The 21,233-nt window shown below is 37.5% G+C and overlaps 1 protein-coding gene and 1 pseudogene across 2 annotated transcripts in view; both read left to right on the top strand.

Annotated features, from left to right (window-relative positions):
* ZSWIM6 (zinc finger SWIM-type containing 6) overlaps positions 1-21,233 on the top strand; it is a 199,427-nt gene that overhangs the window by 148,855 nt on the left and 29,339 nt on the right. The window lies entirely within an intron of this gene.
* On the top strand, positions 1,356-19,325 carry LOC147584367 (cytochrome b-c1 complex subunit 7 pseudogene; annotated as a pseudogene).

The raw sequence follows: 21,233 nt of genomic DNA, 5'->3' as shown, positions 1-21,233 counted from the left end.
TGCACAGTCAGAAATAAGATTCCAAAGACTCTGCTTTGGAGGTCATTGTGGAGAAATACCTGGGAAATGCCACCTAACATCTCTAAAAGTAATAGACTTAGTAATTTCATCCACTGTTTTGAGCCACTACTTGGTTTATATGATAAATTCAAATCCAGGCTTTCCCAAGTTTGAAGCTGTTGGTGGTTAGTGAATGTCTGAGGAGTTACTCCTTTTCAGAGAGAACTTGGAAGCATTCCAGTGTGGTTTGCCATATAAGTAGTGTTCTCTTTGCTAGTGCCATGGAGAAAACAGCAATTCCCAGAGCCCCCTTGCAGCAAAAAGTTGTCAGGTGCAAAAGTTGGATACTTCTCTGTAGCTGTAAGTGTACAATGTAAGCCTAATGGACTACACATTAGGGATTGTTTCTCACCTGCCAGTTTGTCTTCCCTGGCCATAAGGAGAAGACACCTTTACCACTGAAACCACTTCAGTGTCTTCTCATTAACCCTTCATTCCAGAAGTCTTATTGTGGTTTCTTTATCAGTATGGTATTAAGCACTTGCTTTGTTCAGAGGCATAGATGTATTAAGTGTTTGATTTTACTATTGGTGATGGTCCTGGTAGTATAGGGGGGGAATAGAGGGATAGAACCTTCAGGAGACAGAAATTAGACTAGGCATGAGTGAACTGAGGGGTACTTTGATAGAGTAATTTATTCACATATTAGTACAAATACTTGTAGAGACTGAATTTAACATGGTTTTACAAGGTGTTCATGGAGGTGAATTGTTAGGAAGTAGGAAGAAGTAGTGACATTGAATAACATGAACAAAGACAGGTATGAACTCAATGGGAGAGGGTTATAAAGGGTTCAAATTCATTGTCAACAATGTTGTCTTCAAGATTTTCAGTCTAATTTTATTGTCATTTGTTTTTACTCCAAAGGGAGGTGAGAAGGGAGAGAGAGTAGACCTAGGATCTAAGTTTTTCCTATGCTTTATTTCCCATTTTAGTCCAGCTACTAAAGATGACATAGATGTCAGCACTTATTTATCAGGCACTATGCTGAGCACCTAACGCATGCATTATTTTTTTATTCTTGAAACAATCCAGTGAGATTTAGGTATAATTATTTGCCTTAATTTTATAGCTGAGAGGGGCGCCTTGGTGGCGCAGTCGGTTAAGCGTCCGACTTCAGCCAGGTCATGATCTCGCGGTCCGTGAGTTCGAGCCCTGCGTCGGGCTCTGGGCTGATGGCTCAGAGCCTGGAGCCTGCTTCCGATTCTGTGTCTCCCTCTCTCTCTGCCCCTCCCCCGTTCATGCTCTGTCTCTCTCTGTCCCAAAAATAAATAAACGTTGAAAAAAAAAATTTTATAGCTGAGAAAACTGGCACTTTGGGAGACTAGATAACTTGCTTGAGGTCACAGTGGCAGAGCCTGAATTTGATCCCAGGCCAGTGGCTTCAGAGACTTAACCGCCAAACTACATACCATCCTCACTTGTTTTATTTTGCCTCTCTGTTAAGTGGTCTCTGCTCCGAGCAGAGCAGGGGCAAGGTGAAGCTCACCTGTAAAAGCTGCACGGCTGGTCTGCCCACTCATGGTCCTGCAGGTCTAATTATAGTCGTCAGAGCTTACCTATTCTAGTTGCTCATCTTTGTTTCTAGCAACTCTAACTTCAGCATCTGAAAAAAGATACAGTGTAGAAGAGCCACATATATGCTATTGATTGAGAACTGTTATAATAAACTTATGCTTATCACAAAATACAGAGAGAGTACATAGGGGATATGGGATACAGTCAAATTTTCATTTCATTTTCCAGGCTCCTTTGCTAAGGAGCCAGTGAGACCTTTAGGTCATGGTCTTTGTCCTGGCCTGTATCAAGCCCTAATGATAACACAGTTGTCAATACTTGTTTATGTCATGTGGTCTGTAGCTCTGCAGATCCCTCCTGCACTTGGGCTAGGCTGTCCTGCTCTGGAGTGGGGTTATACTTCCTGTTTCAGTCTGTGGTTTTCCCCTTATTATTCATAGCTCCCTCTAAATACAGAGGCTTTGTCAGTTGTGATGTTCAGGAGGCTTTGCTTCTGTCTGGCCATGTTCTCAGAACACTGATGCTGCTGCTGAGTCCTCACTACCTGTGCGTGGTGTATTTCTCTGTTGTGTGGTCCTCTTGCTTTTTGTCTCTTAAAACTGAGACTTCTGTGTTCGGGGCTCAGAGGCCTGTGGATTCTGCTCTGCTCTGGGAATGGGAAGAAGGGGGGTTGTTCTCTGCTCCTTGAAGTAGGCAGAGTTAACTTTTAGTTTGGGTCAGAACTTAACCAAAAGAGAGAATGCGTATTTTTTTAAACATTTTTTTTATGTTTATTTATTTTTGAGAGAAGTGGTTGGGAGGCAGAGAGGGAGACAGAGGATCCAAAGCAGGCTCTGCACTGACAGCACAGAGCCTGACGCAGGGCTCGAACTCCCGAACCGTGAGATCATGACCTGTGCTGAAGTCAGATGCTTAGCCCACTAAGCCGCCCAGGTACCCTGTGAATGCATATTCTTTACTTCCTGTACAGTGCCATCAACCGTCTTTCCCTTGAGTGCAGCTGCTAGGGTTTAATTATCCATTCATTACTCACTTATGGGAAAGAGTAGAAATAAAGAGAACAACTTTTAAACAAATATTAATAGAAAATGGTAGATTCTCAAGATTAAAAGAGATTTTTACAGATTGTTTGATCCTATTATCTAACCAAATGGAGATTCCTAATGATAATCATCCTCTAAGTTATTTAGGTGTACAAATAGATGATCTGTAACAACACTTGGGGATCACTCCCTTGTGTATTTTTATGAAACTTTATTCTAAATATAGACCACAGAGATTTTATTAGGAGTTAAGATGCCTTATGACTTATGATAGTACATGTTCGTGTCCTATATTGTATATGTAGTGTGTTGGTAGCATTATTTGTACGAAGAATAGGTTCTAGTTTCTTTCTTTTATGTAATATTTATGAATCCATTGGTAGTAGATATTTTTTCTCATATTAGTGGCTACTAAGAGTGTCCGAGTATTAGTATAAAGTGTCTTTTTCTTCCTCACAACAATTTTAGAAAAGTTTTATTCTCTGTTTCCTAAGAGTTAGTATTGCACTTGCCCTCAAGAAACTGCCACCAAAGGGAAATGTGGCTGGGGGAGAGGTGGTCTCCTTGCTCAACTGTGGATCTCTGGGGAGCACCATCACAATAGGGTGGGGGAGAAGTGAGAGAGTGGGAAGGAAGGAAGGAAGACGGGTTGGGGAAAATTTCCTCTCATCACTTCTTACCCTGAAGTGGCAGCGTACAAAAATTAATGAGGTCTGAGAATCCTCATCTAAGTCCTCTGAGATTCTCAGGAGCTTCACGGGGATCAGAGATGCCGGGAGCCGGACTAGAAGAAGTAGAAGCCATGGGAGGAGTGAGACAGCCACTTAGGTTGTTCTCTGTGGGGTGCCGTGTGGAGCAAGGTGCTTTACAAATGTTTGTGCAGTTGATTAAAGCTTAGGTGGGTCAATGAGGGGGCAGGAGAACCCAAGAAAATGATGAATGTGTGTCTGTTAGACAGGGGGTGTTCACCTGTGCCTCACAGAGGCCCTGAGGCGCGATTGGGAGGAAGTGAGTGTGGATGGGGGGAGGCAAGTCCTCTCCATCCCAACAGATGACTTTCACCACTTGACACATAGGCTTTCTGTTAAGATTTCTCTAGAACAAAGGGTTCCGAGATTAAAAATGCATGCTTGATTCTTACTGTCTTCAATAGGCTTTTAAATAGCTGCTCTTCTTAGAGGTGGACCAAAGAATGACTTTTATTTATATAAATAATTTTCTTTTTTGAGGAGAAGGCAAGCTGGTAAATGATGTATAGCAGGTGAGTTTTTGTGAGGCTGCTGTAAGCTTATCTAACAATTGCATAATCTTGTTTCAGTGTTTAAAAATTCCAAATTGGAATAAGAATAATATTCTGTCTAGTAAAATACAGGTGCCCTCTGACATTAAACTGCTTGGATGAATTAGTAACTGGTTCTAGGTTATTTTCTCAGGCTCTGATCTAGAGACAAATAACCAGGAGTAGTGATAGTAATTGTCCAAAATGGGGCTAACTCACCCAGCTCTCTGTGTCTCCTGTTGCAAAGATAACCTTTGAAATAGAAATTCTACTCTTTGAATTTGGGCTGTGTCAGCTCTATTTTCTTGACCCTAGGTTGTGCTTCCCAGCCCCTTTCAATTTGGGGTATCTTAGTAAGTTTCAAAATTGCTTTGGGCATTCCTGGAGGAGAGCATGACCACTCATCAATTAGGTATCAGACTTAAGTTATCAGCAACCTTGAAATGGCTTAGATTGGAAGCCACAGTCTCTCTTTATGGATGGGCATAAGCTGAGGGAGCTGGATGGGAGGACTGTATACAGGGCACTTGGATCCAATATAAGCTTGGAATTTGGAGAGAATCCTGTTAGGAACAGTGGCTTCAAAATGTTGCCAAGACCACAAAAGTGGGACACCCCCGGTCTCCAACACATTTAAAGATGATAGTATATCCGGTAACCTATTCACCATACATACTGATCATACACATAGGATGCTCTTTGCCAAATGTTAGGGTCCTGTGTACAACAGCTAGTCTGAGAGATTTTTGTTTGTTTTGAAACCATTTAAACCACTCACTGTCCTTAATAATCTTGTCAGTTGCTGTCTTTTGGGGGCATTTAAACTAATTCCGGAGCCATCCTTTTTCATCTTTATTAGTGTTCATGTGATAATCTCACCCCCCTTTCCCCTTCTTGTCCACTAATTAGAATACTGAAAATGACACATTTTTTTAAAGTTGTTTTCCTGTACAGGTGAAAAAAATGTGCCTGGCATATAGTTGATGCTTAGTAAAGTATCTATCAATAAAATAGTGAAGAAATAATTGAAGTATAATGCTAAAACACTTATTTGGAAGCTTTACAAAGTTGAGTATTTTTGATGTACTGAGAATAGTGATTGAAAGGCCTTAATCTTCACTGCGTCTTCAGTTTTCTTCCCCTCCTGGCTTATCTTGCCGTCTTCGCCCATCTACAGGTGGATATTCATGGGTGCCTGTTTATGCCTGAATGTATGCAGATGCACGCGTGCGCACACACTCAATGCACACTGAAATACAAACAGTATAGAGTACAGAAGGGCAGTGATTCCCCCTTGCCATCAGTGCTGCAGGTAATCTATTGCATTAATCAGCCAGCCAGTGGGAAATGCATGGGGAGTGATTATACTATCATACACAATACAATCAGCATGAAGCACTTGTCAAGACCAATACATCAAAGTTTAATTCAGTAATAGAATGAATTAGAGCAAAATGAAACATTCTGTTCTCCAAGAACTCAGCACTCATCACAGGTTCTTTCTCAACTCGGTAGAAAAGTCAGTGCATTAAGAAACTGTTTTTATAAATGAAATTGAAGTTCTCTTATGTCCAAATACTGCAATCCCTTTTACTGGGGCTTCTTATACAAGTCTAGTGCTAAACTATTTTCGTCAGTATTCCATAATCATAGCCATTGGTAAATTTGATTATTTTTTGTGAGGGATCCTGATGATCTTTTATCCTAATTGTTCTCCATGGTTAAGTGAAAGGCAGTTCTTGTCCTGTTGGCTCAGGGAAGCACTTATCTATAGATATGGCTGGTGGACAGTAGAGTGCCTTACCAGAAAGCAGATAAATTAACAATGACTTGGTGTTTACAGTGCTTTATGATAGGTACTGTCATTAGAAGCTGATAGTCTAGTTGGGAAACAAAATGAATAAGGGAAAAATAAAAAGCAGCCCAAGACCACCTAAGGCAACTGAAGAAATGAAGTTAGATGATGTAGTACCTGTTTCAGAAAAATTTGAGGATCTAACACATTTCATATTCTGAATCAGTCTTCTGTGTCAGTTTATAACAGTCAAATGAAATACACCTAACCGAGCATGCTTTTTCAAAGGGACAGGTAACAGCTCACCAGGACTATTGTAGTTTTCAAAGCCTTCGACTGGAATACAGAGAAGATTTACTGAAGTCAGATGGTCTCTAAGTATGGATTCTGATCCCCATATTTACCAACTGTATATTCTTGGACAGGTCCCTTATTTTAGAGAGAACTTTAGTTTCCTTATGTGTAAAATGACCATAATGAGGATTCTTAAGGCCTAAAGTAAGATGATTAAATAACGCATTACACTTTCTTTCTCATTCCAAGGGTCTTTTGCCTGTGTCGAGAAAGTGGGCCCAGTGGGAAGCTTATAGGAGAGAGACGTCACGAAAACCTAGGGAGTCTTTTTCAGAAATAGATTTATATAAACTTGGACTGTTGAATGGATCGTGGAACTGTTTGTGAAGACAGCTTGGTTAAGCAGCCAGTGCAGAGCGCATGGAAAATGCTCGTGCAGGTTACCACAGTTCACATTCCTTCCCCTCACTAACAACACTGACTACCCTTTTTGTGTATGAAAATAAGACGTCTGTCATTGTGGCTTTTTTCTTTATGATTTTTCCTATCTTTCCTCCCTCCCTCAAAAATTAGAAGGGTGGTGAGTGGTGGACGAGCTGGCTCTGGCCATTCCTACAGAACCAGATTCCCAGTAAGGTCAGGCAGGCTGTTTTTGGTGAATCTGGCATGTTGACCTGTCAGCACTGACAAATCACTGCGTATCAGAGGAGGGCCACAGGTTTCCCCAGAGGAAACATTATCAAGGATACCCATTAACTTTTTGGAGTATCTGGTTTGTTTTCTTTTTTGATAGCAAAAAAAGATGGTTGTTTCATTCAGTCTTTTCTCAGAGCCTGGTTAAATAATAGCCGATTTTGCGCCCTTTTGCTTGAGAGTTAGCCCTGCTCGGGGCACCTGGGTGGCTCAGTTGGTTGGGCGTCTGACTTCAACTCAGGTCATGACCTCACAGTACGTGAGTTGGAGCCCTGCATCGGGCTCTGCTGACAGCTCAGAGCCTGCAGTTTCGGATTCTATGTCTCCCTCTCTCTGTTCCTCCCCAGCTCGTGTGCACTCTCTCCTTCTCTCTCTCAAAAATAAACAAACATTAAAAAAAAAGTTAAAAAAAAAAGCCCTGCTTGACCTAACACGATTTCACAAACTCTCTCTATACAGTGAACCTGAGGTATTTGAAATTTTCCCAGAAATGTTTTAGTGCATTCGAAACTATACCAAATTTAAAGTAAGGAGAATATTTTTACCAGTTAAACTTATTTCTCAAACAGTGGTGACTAATATATTAAGACTGAATTGTACTGAGAACAATACTATAATTAGGGTCACAGTTTTTGTGTGGTCTGACCTAAGAAATTTTGTGACTATAGTTTTGGTAGCACAACTAATTATACCAGTGATCTCCTATTTGTGACTGCAATTAGGCATTTCATGGCCTCTAAATAAGTATAATTAGTTAATTGGATCATGCATGAAATTCTAGCCTCTCATAATAGCCTCTGAGAACAAAAATAAATATGATAAATATTATGAATTGTTTTATAACTGTGGAACCCTGGGAAATACCACAAGTAATTGTTTTACTTTGTTACTATTTCATAGGAATAAACATGGTATTAAAAAGTAGAAGTTAAACTATGTAACATTCTTTATTCTCTACCTTTGAGGCAGAGAGAAAAGGGAATCACTAACCTTTCTTCTGCTCCTCTGCCTCTTACTCCCCACTTGCCACTGCACCTGTGTGTTGCCCCCTTAGCATCATACACGTTGTATCTTCTGGAAAATAGGGAGAAGAGCCACATTTATCAAAAACGCCTAAGTGCCTTTATGGAAGAGGTGTACCTTTTAATTACTGAATTGATTTGCATACTAAAAAAAAACATGAAGTGGAAGGACTTTAAAAACAAGTGTTATTGACTCTGGGGGGTACCACTAGAGAATGGCCAACTGATTTATTCAGTCACAAATCATAATGCTCCACCCAGTAGTACACCCACAGGCAAAAAGCACACTTAGTCACACGCAAGTGCATTATCCTGGAAATGCTGATGTGACTGTATTCCAACAGACCTCGTGATACATCATAATTTCAGAGCAAACAGATTTCTTCTGACTTGGATAATCATTCTTGAATTGTAAGTTGGGTTTATCTTTTGTTTTAAATCTTCAGTGGAGTTTCTTGTTTGCTGTGACTTTCAAAGTCTTGAAAAATGCAGTTTTCTTTTGTTTTCATTAGGCTCTTTTTAAATGGACCTTGTGTAGGTTTTTGTTGGGGATGCTTTCTCTACAGGGGAGAGACAAGACATGGTTAAATAAAGTACAGGATTTCTTAGCTGTGCCTTTAAGGTTTCTTCATAATTTTAGACAATAATGTACCCTTTTATATTATGCTGCGAAAATATGAGCAATAAAATGATGATTCTGTCAAGAGACAAAAATGGTGAATCTTGGGATTTATGTATGCATAACTACATACATGAATCCTAGCTTAACGGAAGTACTTTTTGACTACACAGGTAGGCAGAGGCTACAATACCTGAGTGTTGAGAATATTGGATTTTGGGGAGCATGAGTTTGTAAGTTACTTTAGCTGTAAAGTGAGTTTTTGTGACAGTGAAATGCGATTGTGTATGTAAAATACTTAGCACAGGGTTAGTGTGAGGTGAATATTCAATAAATGGCAGCAGCTATTGTCAGGTGGATAAGTAAAGATGCCATTCACTTTTAGAACTGTGTTAGCTGAACTAAATAGAGCGGTTTGTACCCTAAAGCAGACATTTTAAAACTTTAAATGTAGACTCTAATTAGAAACCTAACATGTGTAACCTGATATTGTTAGGATTTTCCTTGAAGGGATAAAAATATTAGCATACAAACCAGCACTTAATATTGCATTGTGTGTTGGGATACCTTTTGTGCTGTTAAGCTTTCATAATGACCTTTTTTTTTTTTTAAGTTTATTTATTTATCTTGAGAGAGAGCGAAAGCACAAGCAGGGGAGGTGCAGAGAGAGAGGGGAGACACAGAATTACAGGCAGGCTCTGCACTGTCAGCGCAAAGCCTGATGCAGGCCTCAAACTCGTGAACTGTGAGATCGTGACCTGAGCCCAAGTCGGTCGCTTAAGCAGCGAGCCGCCCAGGCATCCCGACTTTGTTTTTTCCTGTAGTTGCACCTCTTCTCATATGTTCAGTGGTTCATTTGGGTTTGATTAGTTTGACAATATTCACCTACTCATTGGTAAATACCTCACTTTTCTATCTTGTAATCTAGCAGATTTATAATCTTCCTGGTAATTGTGATAGATTAAAGATGGCCATATATTTTTTGCTACTCTCTCATTGAGACATGAGGTCTTTGTTTTCTCCTCTTTTATCTGGTCAATTTTTTAAAAAATGTTTGACCGGCAGAATATGGCAGAATAGATGCTGGGTCAGTTTCTGGGCCCAAGCTTTAAGTGACTAGCAGGTCTATTTCCTGTCTCATAGAAGGTTCTATCTTGGTTCCCTGAGTTTTCATGTAAGAAGTCTGGCTCTCCTGAAGCTGCCATGCGCTGGGAAAGCCCCTGCTGTCCACATGGACGGGCTGTGTTGAGGCAAGGGGAAGGTTAGGAGAAAGGCACTTCTGACCTGCAGAATCATGAGATACAATGGTATGTTCTGTATTAAGCCAGTAAGTTTAGGGTAGGTTTTTACTTCTGTCTGGCAGTGCTTCGTGCTTCTTCTCATGGTTATTTTCCAAATGCCAAATTTCTCCAGCAGTGCAGGATATAACAATGTGTGAAGATGAAGTTCTGTATTTCAGTTTTTCCCTTAGGTTGCATTAAGTCAGATGTTTGTCACCATTGAATGTTTATTATTAATAAATAGGGTAACATGATCTTAACATATTCTGCATCTCCAATTTTAGGAATTTTTTTACAGTAATTCTTCCTCACCATCATATTTTCATTGTGCCAAATTTCACCTGGCTCGACTTCTGGATTTTTCTCACCTGGTAATAAGAATTTGAGTTCAGCTAACTTTTAATTTTGTGTTCCTGTAGAAGACTGTGGAACCCTGGGCATTGAAAATGAAAAAAAGGAGACAGAGTGTACAGTATTTACAAGTTTCAGCAGGGAGGCTGAGGAAGGGGATGCTAAAGGAAGAATAAGCCCACACTTAAGTGCTGCATTCTCTGTCCATCCATTGGCACGAAGTTACCATGGGCAGAGAAAATGTTACATGACCCTGTAGGGATGGGAACGAGTTTGAGAAATGCCTCTTCCATGCCAGTAGATAAGGACAAAATTGCCCAAAGCATCTCTGACCTCTAAGTGTCCCTGTGGGCCCCAGTTGGCCTTGGGAAGCTGGAGAGAACAATGCTTGCCAGAAAACAAAACACATTTAAAAGCCTATTGTGGAAACTGAGGGAGAAAGACAGACTAAAAGATGTTTCCTGCTAAAATCACACAGCGAGTGGAAATTAATTTACAGGAACCCATTATTACTAGCTTAAGCATTTAATGTCCATGATATTTTATTGATGTAATATGTTCTCTTAATTGTTTTATTTTATTAAATATAAAAATATTTGTATGGATATTCACAGAATTGCTTGCAGTCTGAGCCTTCCAATCCTGTCTTAACTTTTGAGTCTCCTCAATGTGTTTCTCTAGCATTGAAGTCTTCTACACAGGGGTTTGCAGGGACTGCACCTTTTGGAGCTGAGTGAACTCTGCACTTTCCAAACACTTTATATATTATCTTAAGTCTCAATAGCCCTCCAAGGTAGATGGGATTTATTATCTCTATTGTTTAAATAGGGAGCTGCCACCTCAGAGACAGTAAATGGTCTTGCCTGTAGCATATCGTGTCCTTTCCGGATCAGAGCTTGTTGATGAAACATTCCTTCTAGTTGGAAATGTAAAACAATGGATGTGTGAGATGGGGCAAATTGGTAGTGATTTGTACAACTGAATGTTTGATGGAAAAGACAGGCTTTCCTGAATTCATTAATTCTTGTCACCCACATTTTCTGGGAGTATGGGTGCTTATCCGCTGGCACTATTATTGGATTGTTGAAGTAACCATAAAGGCCTTTGTGATGATTTATCTTCTGCCTCCTTGTGAGTCTGCCCACATTTGCTGGCGATTTGGTCAGATAGGGGATATCAACAAGCTTAGAATGCTTTTTTTTCCTCTTCCCAAGGGAGTTGCCTTCCTGGTTTTGGTTTACTTTGGCTTGTACATTATAGTGCATCTTTTTGGTGAAGTGCATCTTTTGGGTATAGATGAGGTGGTATCGTGGAAAGAAGAGTAAAAGCATGCTGGTGGGAAAAAGCTAGACTAGAGCCGAACTGTGCTGTGGATAATTCAGAAACTGAATGATGTACACACCAGTGATTTGATAATTGCCTTTATACACTTTGAGGCATTGAAGCTAGAAAAGCAATTTAAAGGTATTGAATTTGTTTTCATTGTAATTCATTGCAAATAATTAAGCATCCTTTGTGAAAGAACCAGTAATACCTTTGTAGATGTCAGGTCCTCTGGTAGGTGCTGGAAATGCTAAGTTCTCACCGAGTTCTGTGTTGTATTTTTGGTTGAGTCCTTAAAAGGGTTAATATTTCTGAGGGACAACAGAATGAAGTGTTTAATTATCAAAGAGCTTTATTTTTAAAACTACAGATGTTTCGGGCATGTGTTTGAGGGGAAGGAGATAAATGCCCAAAGTAGAACTCTGAATTAATAAAATTTGGAGAATGACTTACTCAATTTGGTTAATTTGGTTATTAAGTCTAATTACAGCTTTTGTAGTGGTGACTGTTAAGATAAAAGACCATATCTATTATAGCTCAGAACTTGAATCGAACATTAAGAACATCCTTTCAGGATCAAACCTCTTTTTGGGGAGGTGAGCAATTAAAGAATGTTATAGGCAAATTAATAAAGGCTTGGCTTTAAAAATTTTTTCTCATTCTGCAAAATGGAAATTTTCTAATTAGAGAAATGTAAGCACAAAAATCTAGATTGGATTTTTTTCCTCAAATCATAGAAATCGTTGTGTAAGGTTTCAAGAATATTTAGGATTTTGCTTTTAAGGACCATAATCTATTTGAGTTTTATTTTTCTTTAAAGTGGGAATCGAATATTAGAGTTATAAGTTAATGAGAAAATGTTTTTAAAGCCCCATATATGGTGCCTGTAGCACATAGTAGACATCCAAGAAATGGCGAGGATCAATGATAATGATTATTTAATTAAAGTTATCTTTGGTATTCTCCTATTTCTTAGAAAGAACACTTAAAAAATTTCTTTTATTAGAGAGAGTAAGAGAGAATATCTTAAGCAGGCTCCATGCTCAGCACAGAACCTGACACAGGGCTCAATCCCATGACCCTGGGATCATGACTGAGCTGAAATCAAGAGTCAGGACACTCAACTGAGCCACCCAGGTGCCCCAAAAGAACATTAAAATCAGTTTTTTTAATTAAAGGTTTTATTTTTAAGTAATCTCTACACCCAATATGGGGTTCGAACCTAAGACCCTGAGATCAAGAGTTGCATGCTCTACCAAGTGAGCCAGCCAAGGGCACCTCAAAAGGACATTTTTTTTAAAGAAAAGTAGTGTTATGTCATCAAAATCATGTTATCTTCTTATAGACTCTGACTTCTCCGTAGGTGAAGGTGAAACTCGCTGTTCTACTGTCACATTATCAACTCCTTCATAAGCAAGTCAGTCAGGCCTTCAGCACTATATGTATTGGTTAATGTTTTTCTAATTTTGAGTTATTTCGAAAGAACTATTGCTTGATAATAAATTTGGTTATTCTGTTTTTAAAACCTTGTGTTATGTTTATGTGGAAACAATGGGTTTGGGTTAACATATATCTTAGGGTATATAATTTCTGCATTTAATTTAAAGTTAGCTCTAGCCCAGCTTTTAGTTGGCTTGGGGGTGCATGTTTCATGCTGATTTTCAGAATAAATTACAGTTTACAAGTTATGGACTGAAATACAGAATTCTGAACTATAGTGAACACATTAAAGACAAAGCACTAATTTTAGAAAAACATTTACATCACATTATTTGTCAACATTAATTTACTTAGTTGCCCTTTTACACACAACCTTGTTAATACACTAACAACCTGATAATGAAACTATACTAGTCATGGCGCATCTTTCAGGGCAACTTCTTGATTTTAGTTTTGTCTAATGTCTATTTAAGATTAGGAGAATTATAAGATAAAAACATCTTGGAAGAAAACCTTAGAAGATTCTTAATTTTTAAGCATTACCTGTTGAATATTGATTTTATTTTTTTCTAAAGGTCATTTGATGATTTGGAAATTTTTTTAGTTCATTGTACCCTAATAAATATTAATGGAAATTTTTGATCCAGTATATAGCTTTTATTTAATTACTTAAATGTAACTTTTTTTGTGTTGCTAGGGTCCACAGCCTAAAACCTGGTAAAGTTGTATCTCATTTTCCAGTGGAGTTCATTGGAAAAGGCTGCAACTTAACAGGTTCTTTAGATACCGTTTTGATTTGTCCCTTGCTTTGTGACATGTTTCATTTGAAGCTGGGTGGCCATGTTTCATTTGAAGCTGATTGTCCTGTTTCCCTTTCTGGGAAAGGCATAGAATTAATAAGGTAGTGATTTTTGCAATGTCCATTGGCTCATTAGAGGATTCCTGCTTAGAGTGCCCTCATACTTAAATCCTTGGAGTACCAGTAGACAGTATTGTTTGGTACAGATATTATGTAGCAGCAGTTTACTTTGTAGTTTACATGTAGTAAAATTCTTACTGTAAAATATATACTGCAAGTACTTACTATAAAAATGCAGACACCTATACTTATGGTCTTGGGTCATCATGGAGAGTAGGCCTGCCATTGCAGCATCAAGCTGGTGGTTTAGGGATATTTGAAAATGGTATTACAGTGCTGCAGGGTTCAGTAAGCTGGGGTTATTGCAAGATGATACAGTATGTGAGAATGATAGTGGAAAACAAGCATAAGAAAGCTTCCTGGGAACCTTTATAATGACAGGATGATTCACATTAAGGGAGCACTGTGCCTGACCATGAGGCAGTAGATTTTGCATAAAGAGCAGTAGGCAAAAGAGGAGGATAGGTTCTACTCCAAACTGTATCTGAAAGAGGTTATTCAGGAAAGAAGAGAGAGAAAAATGGGTAAAGAAAGAATCATGTAGTTGGAATCTATGGTTGCAGCTGTCCTCAAAGTATTGTTACGAAGTTGGTTAAACCTGAAATGTACAATTTAGAATGCTGGACTGCAAATGTATTACTTGTAAATAAATGTCTATTACAATTATTTAAAAAAATACATACATCTGAATTTTTTGATGTACAGTTTTGAGTTTGGACAAATGGCATCTTCTGTAACAATGACCACAGTCAAGATATGAAATGGTTATATCATCTCCAAAAATTCCCTCACACTGTCCCCATGTGTCCTTTCCATCATTGACTGTCCCTTTCATCGGTGATTTATTCTCACTTCTTTTAGTTTTACCTTTTCTAATATGTCATGTAAATTAAATAGTAAAGAGGGTACACACACATGTCTTTTTCATTCTGGCTTCCTTCATGTAGCATAATGCATTTGAGATGTTATGTGTATGTCAAGGGTTTGTTTCTTATTGCTGAGTAGTAATCGGTTTATGAATGCACCAGTTTGTTTACCCATTCACCTGTTGAAAGCCATTTAGGTTGCTTCCAACCTGCTGCATTTATGAACAAAGCTGTTGTAAACATTCCTGTATAAGTTTTTTAATCAACATAAATTTTCAGTTTCCTTGGGCAAATTCCTAGAGGTGGATTACTGGGTTATGAGGTAATTAAATAATATGTTTCACTTCATGAGAAACTGCTGAGCTAGTTTCCAGAGTGGCTGTATCATTTTGCACCCTTTGAGCATTCCAGTTGCTCCACACTTTACTAGCACTTGGCATTGTCAAGTTCTAAATTTCTTTTTTCTGATTTTATTTTAATAGGTGTATAGTTGTATGGTTTTAATTTGTACTTTCCTAATGAGTGATGGTGTTGAGCACATTTTCATCTGCAGTTTGCTATTATATTTTATTTCATCTGCAACATCCCATTATACACATTATATGGTTCTGTAGATCTTACTTGATGAAGTGTCTTTCCAAATGTTTTGTCCATTTTTATAGGGTCGTTCACTTTCTTGATGAGTTTTGTGAGGACTTTTACATATTCTGGATGCAAATCCTCTGTCAAATGTATGATCTGCACATATTTTCTCTCAGTCTGTGACTTATCTTTTCATTCTCTGAAGAGTATCTTTCGTAGAGGAAAGGTTTTAATTTTGATGTTTGCTTTCTCAATTTCATCCTTTATGGATCTTGCTTTTGATATTGGATCAACTTTATCTTTGTCTCACCCAAGATCATAAGAGTTTTCTCCCCCTCCCCCAAGTGTTAGGTAAGGCTTTATATTTAGGCCTATGATCTATTTTGAGTTTTTAAAAATTTAATTGAACCAATCCTTTAATGAAGTTTTTGGTATGGATTTAAGTTCACTTTTTTCACAAGAATATCTAATAGTTGCACCAGGTGTTGAAAACATTTATCTTGGGGCACCTGGGTGGCTCAGTCGGTTGAGCGTCCGACTTCAGCTCAGGTCACAATCTCTCGGTCCATGAGTTCGAGCCCCACGTCGGGCTCTGGGCTGATGGCTCGGAGCCTGGAGCCTGCTTCCAATTCTGTGTCTCCCTCGCTCTCTGCCCCTCCCCCATTCATGCTCTGTCTCTCTCTGTCTCAAAAATAAACGTTAAAAAAAAAATTTTAAAACAGAAAACGTTTATCTTTTCTCTACTGAATTGACTTTGAACCTCAAATTGGCCATATTTGTGTAGGTCTGTTTATGAGCTTTTTAATCCGTACCATTGATCTGTGTGTTTTACCAATTGTGCATTGTCTTGATTACTGTAAGTATAGGAAGTCTCAAAATTAGCTACTATAAGTCTTTCCACTTTGTCCTTTAAAATTGCTTTGGTGATTCAGTATCTGTTCTTGTGTCCATCATGTACACAAACACCTGCTTGGCTTTTGAGTGGGGTTGTGTTGAGTATATAGGTCAGTGTGGAGAGTATTGACATCTTAACATTGTTAAGGTTTCTAATCTATGAACATAGTAAACTTTCTGCTTTTTAAGATTAACTTATTTTGTCAATATTTTGCTTTTAGCATAGAGACTCTGCACATGTTTTATAAGATTTATAACTAAGTATCTCATGGTTTTTTGGGTACTAATACAAATGGTAATTTTTTGGTTAAGTTTTTAACTGTAATTTTTCAGTTTTAGCATATAGATTTACAGTTGGTTTTGTGTGTGTGTGTGTGTGTGTGTGTGTGTGTGTGTTTACAGAGAGAGAGAGCATGAACAGGGGGAGAGGTAGAACAGTAGAGAGAGTCTCAAGCAGTCATCATGCTCAGCACAGAGCCCATAGTGGGACTCAATTCCATGCACTGGGTTCATGACCTGAGCCAAAATCTTGAGGCAGACACTCAACTGACTGAGCCACCCAGGCACCCCAATTTGGGGGGGGGGGGGGTTGTTTGCTTTTACTTTGACTTTGTGTCATGACCTTTGGTAAACCTACTTATTAGTTCTAGGAGCATTTTTGTAGGTCACTTGTCTGCAAATAGAAATTGTTTAATTTTTTTCCTTTCGTATCTATGCAGTTAGCTTCCTTTTCTCGCTTTTTTGGGTTTGCTGAAATTTCCAGTGTAATGCTGAACAGGAGATGGAAGAGATACATCTTTGCCTTATTTTGATCTCAGGAAAAATATTCAGTCTTTTGCCATTATGATGTTCGTGTAGCATTTCTTTCACAGATGCCTTTATCTGATTATCTTCTTTTCCTATTTTGTTGAGAGGTTTATTTATTATGAAGGAATGTTGAATTTTGTCAGTTGCTTCTTCTGTTGGAAAAAATTACTTTATCTGCATCTGTTGAAGATGGTCCTTTTTTTCCCCCTTTGTCTGTTAATATAGTGAGTTATGCTGATTGAATTTTAATGTTAAATCAACCTTGCATTCCTGGGATAAATGATACTTGGTTGTGGTTTATTTTCCTTCTTGTGTATTTCTTAATTAGACTTTCTAGTATTTTGTTGAGATGTTTACTTCTGTGTTCATGAGGGATATTCATCTGTAATTGTATTTACTTATATTTTTGTCTGGTTTTGATATCAGAGTAATGCTGGGCTCTTAAAATGAGTTGGAGACCATTCCCTTCTATGTTTTCAGGAAGATATTGTGTAGAATTGGGATTCTTTCTTAAATATATTTGGTATAATTTTCCAAGGAAACCTCTGAACCTACATTATTAGAGACTGAATTGCAGATTTAATTTCTTTAATTTATTACTATTCAGGTTGTTACTTGTTGAGTGATGAACTTTGGTAGTTTGCGAGTTTCAGGGAATTTTTTTTTTTTTATCTAAGTAGTAGAATTCATAGGCATAAAGTTGTTCGTAGAATTCCATTATAAGCCTTTAAAATTTTTTTTTTATTTTTTACATTTTATTTGTTTTTGAGAGAGAGAGAAGGAGAGAGAGAGAGAGAGAGGGCACAAGTGGGGGAGGGGCAGAGAGAGAAAGAGAGAGAGACAGAAGCTGAAGCAGGCTCCAGGCTCTGAGCTGTCAGCACAGGGCCCGACATGGGGCTTGAACTTGAGGAACTCTGAGATCATGAGCCAAGTTGAAGTCGGATCCTTAACCTACTGAGCTACCAGGTGCCCCTGATTTTATTAGTTTTTTTTAAAGAAGCAGCTTTTGGTTTCACTGAATTGAGGGGGTGCAGGTTTCAATTTAATTGGTTTCTGATGTTATTTCCTTCCTTATGCTTGCTGGCTTTTGCGTTCTCATTTTCTTAAGGTGGATATTTAGGTTATTGCTTTGGGTGCCTGGGTGGCTCAGTCAGTTGAGCATCAGACTTTGGCTCAGGTCCTGATCTCCCAGTTCATGGGTTCAGGCCCTGCATCGGGCTCTGTGCTGATAACTCAGAGCCTGGAACCTGCTTCTGATTGTGTGTCTCCCTCTCTCTCTGCCCCTTCCCTGCTTGTGCTCTCTCTCTCTCTCTCTCTCTCTCTCTCTCTCTCTTAAAAATAAACAGAAACAAAATTTTAGATGATTGCTTTGAATCCTTTCTTTTTTCCAGGATAAGTATTTAACCCTGTAAATTTCCCTGTAAACTGTTTTCAGGTATACATCACAAATTTTGATATATTTTATTTGTATTTTCATTCATTACAGAATATTTTTTGAGTTTTCTTGTGACTTCCTCCTTTATCATGAGTTATTTATAAGTGTTATTTAGTTCCCAGATGTTTGGGAATTTTCCAAATATCTTCCTGTTCCTGATTTCTAGTTTAATTCTTTTACATCAGAGAGTATACTTTGTATGATTTCACTTCTTTCAAATTTGTCAAAGTTTGTTTTATGGCATAGAATATGGACTGTCTTGGTGAATGTTCTTTGTGCATTTAAAAAAAGTAATGTTTTATTTTTCCTATTAATGGTAGGTAGAGTGGGCTATAAATGTCAGTGAGGTTAAATTGGTTGATAGAGTTGGTATTCTTCATCCTTATTTTCTGTCTGCTTGTCTTATTAGTTATTGAAAAAGGAGTGTTAAACCCTCTAAATATAGTTGTGACTTTGTCTATTTCTCCTTTAAGCTCTGTTGGTTTTTGCTTCATGTATTTTGAAGTCTTCATGTTGGGTTTAGCTTACTCATTTAGGATTCTCATTGTTTTTGGAGAACTGACCCTTTTATTCTACATCTCACTTTATCCTTGATGTAACTATTCCTTGTTGTGAAGTCTACTTTGTCTGATATTAATATGGCCCCTTAAGCTTTATTTTGAAAGTTTTACACAGTATATCTTTTTCCATTTAATCTATGTCATTCTATTTAAAGTATCTTTCTTGTACATAGCATAGAGTTGGGTCTTTTTAATCTGAATTTACCATCTCTTTTAATTTGTATGATTAGACCATTTACATTTAATGTAATTATTGATGTAGTTGAATTTAAGTCTCTTTATCCTTTCTGTTTTTATTCCTTGTTCCTTCTGCTTTTTCCTGTCCTCCTTGGATTGTTCTAACCTTTTTAAGTATTTCATTTAATGTATTGTCTTTTTTGTTTTTATCTCTTAGTATATTTTTTATGGTTTTGGTGTTAAACATACCTAGCCTTAAACAGTCTATTTTGAGTTAACATTTTGCCACTTTAAGTAGAATGTAGAGTCTAACAACCTTATAGGTTCCTTTACTCTCCATTCTTTATTTTATAGTTTTCTAAATGGGTATTACATCTACATACATTTAAAATGACACAAGACAATATTCAGATTTCTTCTTTCAGTAGTCATACTTATTTTAAAGAACTTAAAAGGACAAGAGCAGTTTGTTATATTTAGTCAGATATTTATTATTCTTAATTGCTCTTTGTTCTTAAAGCCTCAGTTTCCCTCTGGTATTAATTTCTTTAGCCTGAAGAACTTTCTTTAGCATTTCTTCTAGAACAGATCTTTTGGCAACAAATACTTTAGTTTTCTCTGATGTGAGAAAATCTTTATTTCACCATCATTCCTGAGCAGTATTTTTGCTGGATATAGAATTCTAGGTTGACACTTTAGTTTCTTTGAACACTTTGAAGGTATTGTTTCACTGTCCTCTAACTTCTATGATTTTTGATGAGAAATATCTAATTATTTGAGTGATTCTTCTCTGTATGGTTTTTTATTCTTTACTTTCAAGTTTTTTTTTTTCTTTATCTTTGGTTTTCATTGATTTGATTATGGTATGTTTGGGCATGGCTTTCTTTGAGCTTACCCTTTTCCTGGTTAGTTGAGCTTCTTCGTTCTGTAAATTCATATATTTTCACAAATTTGGAAGTTTTTAGTCATTATTTCTTCCACAGTTTTATGTATCTATGTCTCATCTTCTGGGACTCCAGTAATACAAATATTACACATTTTGATGTTTTCCCACTTGTCTTTAAGGTTTGGTTCATTTTCTTCTGATTTTCTCTGTTCTTCAGATGAGATCATTTCTATTTTCACATTCACTAACTTTTCCCACTGCCATATCCATCCTGCCACTGATCCTATCTAGTGAATTTTTTATTTCAGATATATTTTTTCCAGTTCTAAAATTCCCATTTAGTTCTTTTTTATAGTTTGTCTTTTACTCATTTAATAGTGTTTACCTTCTCATGGAGCATAGTTATATAGTTACTGTAAAGTCTCTGATCATTCTCACATATGGTTTATCTTGGTTGGCACTGTTGATTGTTTTTTCCCTTGAGAATTGATCACATTTCCCTGTTTCTTTGTAAGCCAAATAATTTTGGATCCTGGATGTTTTGAATATTGTGTTGTGAAAATCTGAGTCTTCTTAAAATCCTCTGGAGAATTTGTTTTTGTTTTTGTTTTGTTTTTGTTTTTTAAAGCATACAGTCAACAATCAGGGTAGATTCAGACCATAAGTTTTGTTTTACCTTCTTTGGATGACATTATCAGTAAAGTTTTCAAAGCCTTGTCTCTGTTGCTTGCGGTCTGCCCAGTACATAGGACGTGGGCCTGTTGGTATATAGTTTTTAGGGGTCTCCCTCTTCAGCTCCTGATTGTGAGGAGGGTCCCCTTTTCCCAGTTCTCTCACCAACTAGATGATATTTTTCCTTTTTTGCTGTATGTGCCCTCTACAAAGTTCCCAAAATGGGACTAATTTTCTGCCAACCCAGGAGACAAAAGAGGGGGAAAAAAGTAACATGAAATCAGCCTCACATGGCTTATTTCTTAAAGTTTTATTTCTCCAATCTACTTGTTTATTTACTTTTTAGAGCCCTCAAGGTGCTGCTTTTTGTACTTTTGGAGAGAGATAAGCAATAGTGGGTTTATTCCATTTTAACTGATCACATTTTGTTTTTAATTGGCATTTAAAAATATAGAAATGTAATTTTTAAATACTTGTGGCTTAAATAATCAGTTGTGGCAATTTTAATTTTCTGTTGGTAAAAATTGTTTGATATTTAAAATATCAGATTCTATAATTGAAGAAGCTTGCTAATTTTATTAAGTTTTTAATTTTAATTCCAATATAGTTAACATACACTGTTATGTTAGTTTCAGGTGTACAGTGTAGTGATTCACCAGTTCTGTACATTACTCCGTGCTCATCATAAGTGTACTCTCCATTCCCCATCACCTGTTTC

This window comes from Puma concolor, chromosome A1 (assembly GCF_028749965.1).
Source record: "Puma concolor isolate L17-30 chromosome A1, mPumCon1.1.hap2, whole genome shotgun sequence".
Lineage (NCBI taxonomy): Eukaryota > Metazoa > Chordata > Mammalia > Carnivora > Felidae > Puma > Puma concolor.
The sequence above is the reverse complement of the archived record's forward strand: the minus strand, read 5'-3'. Positions and strand labels throughout refer to the sequence as shown.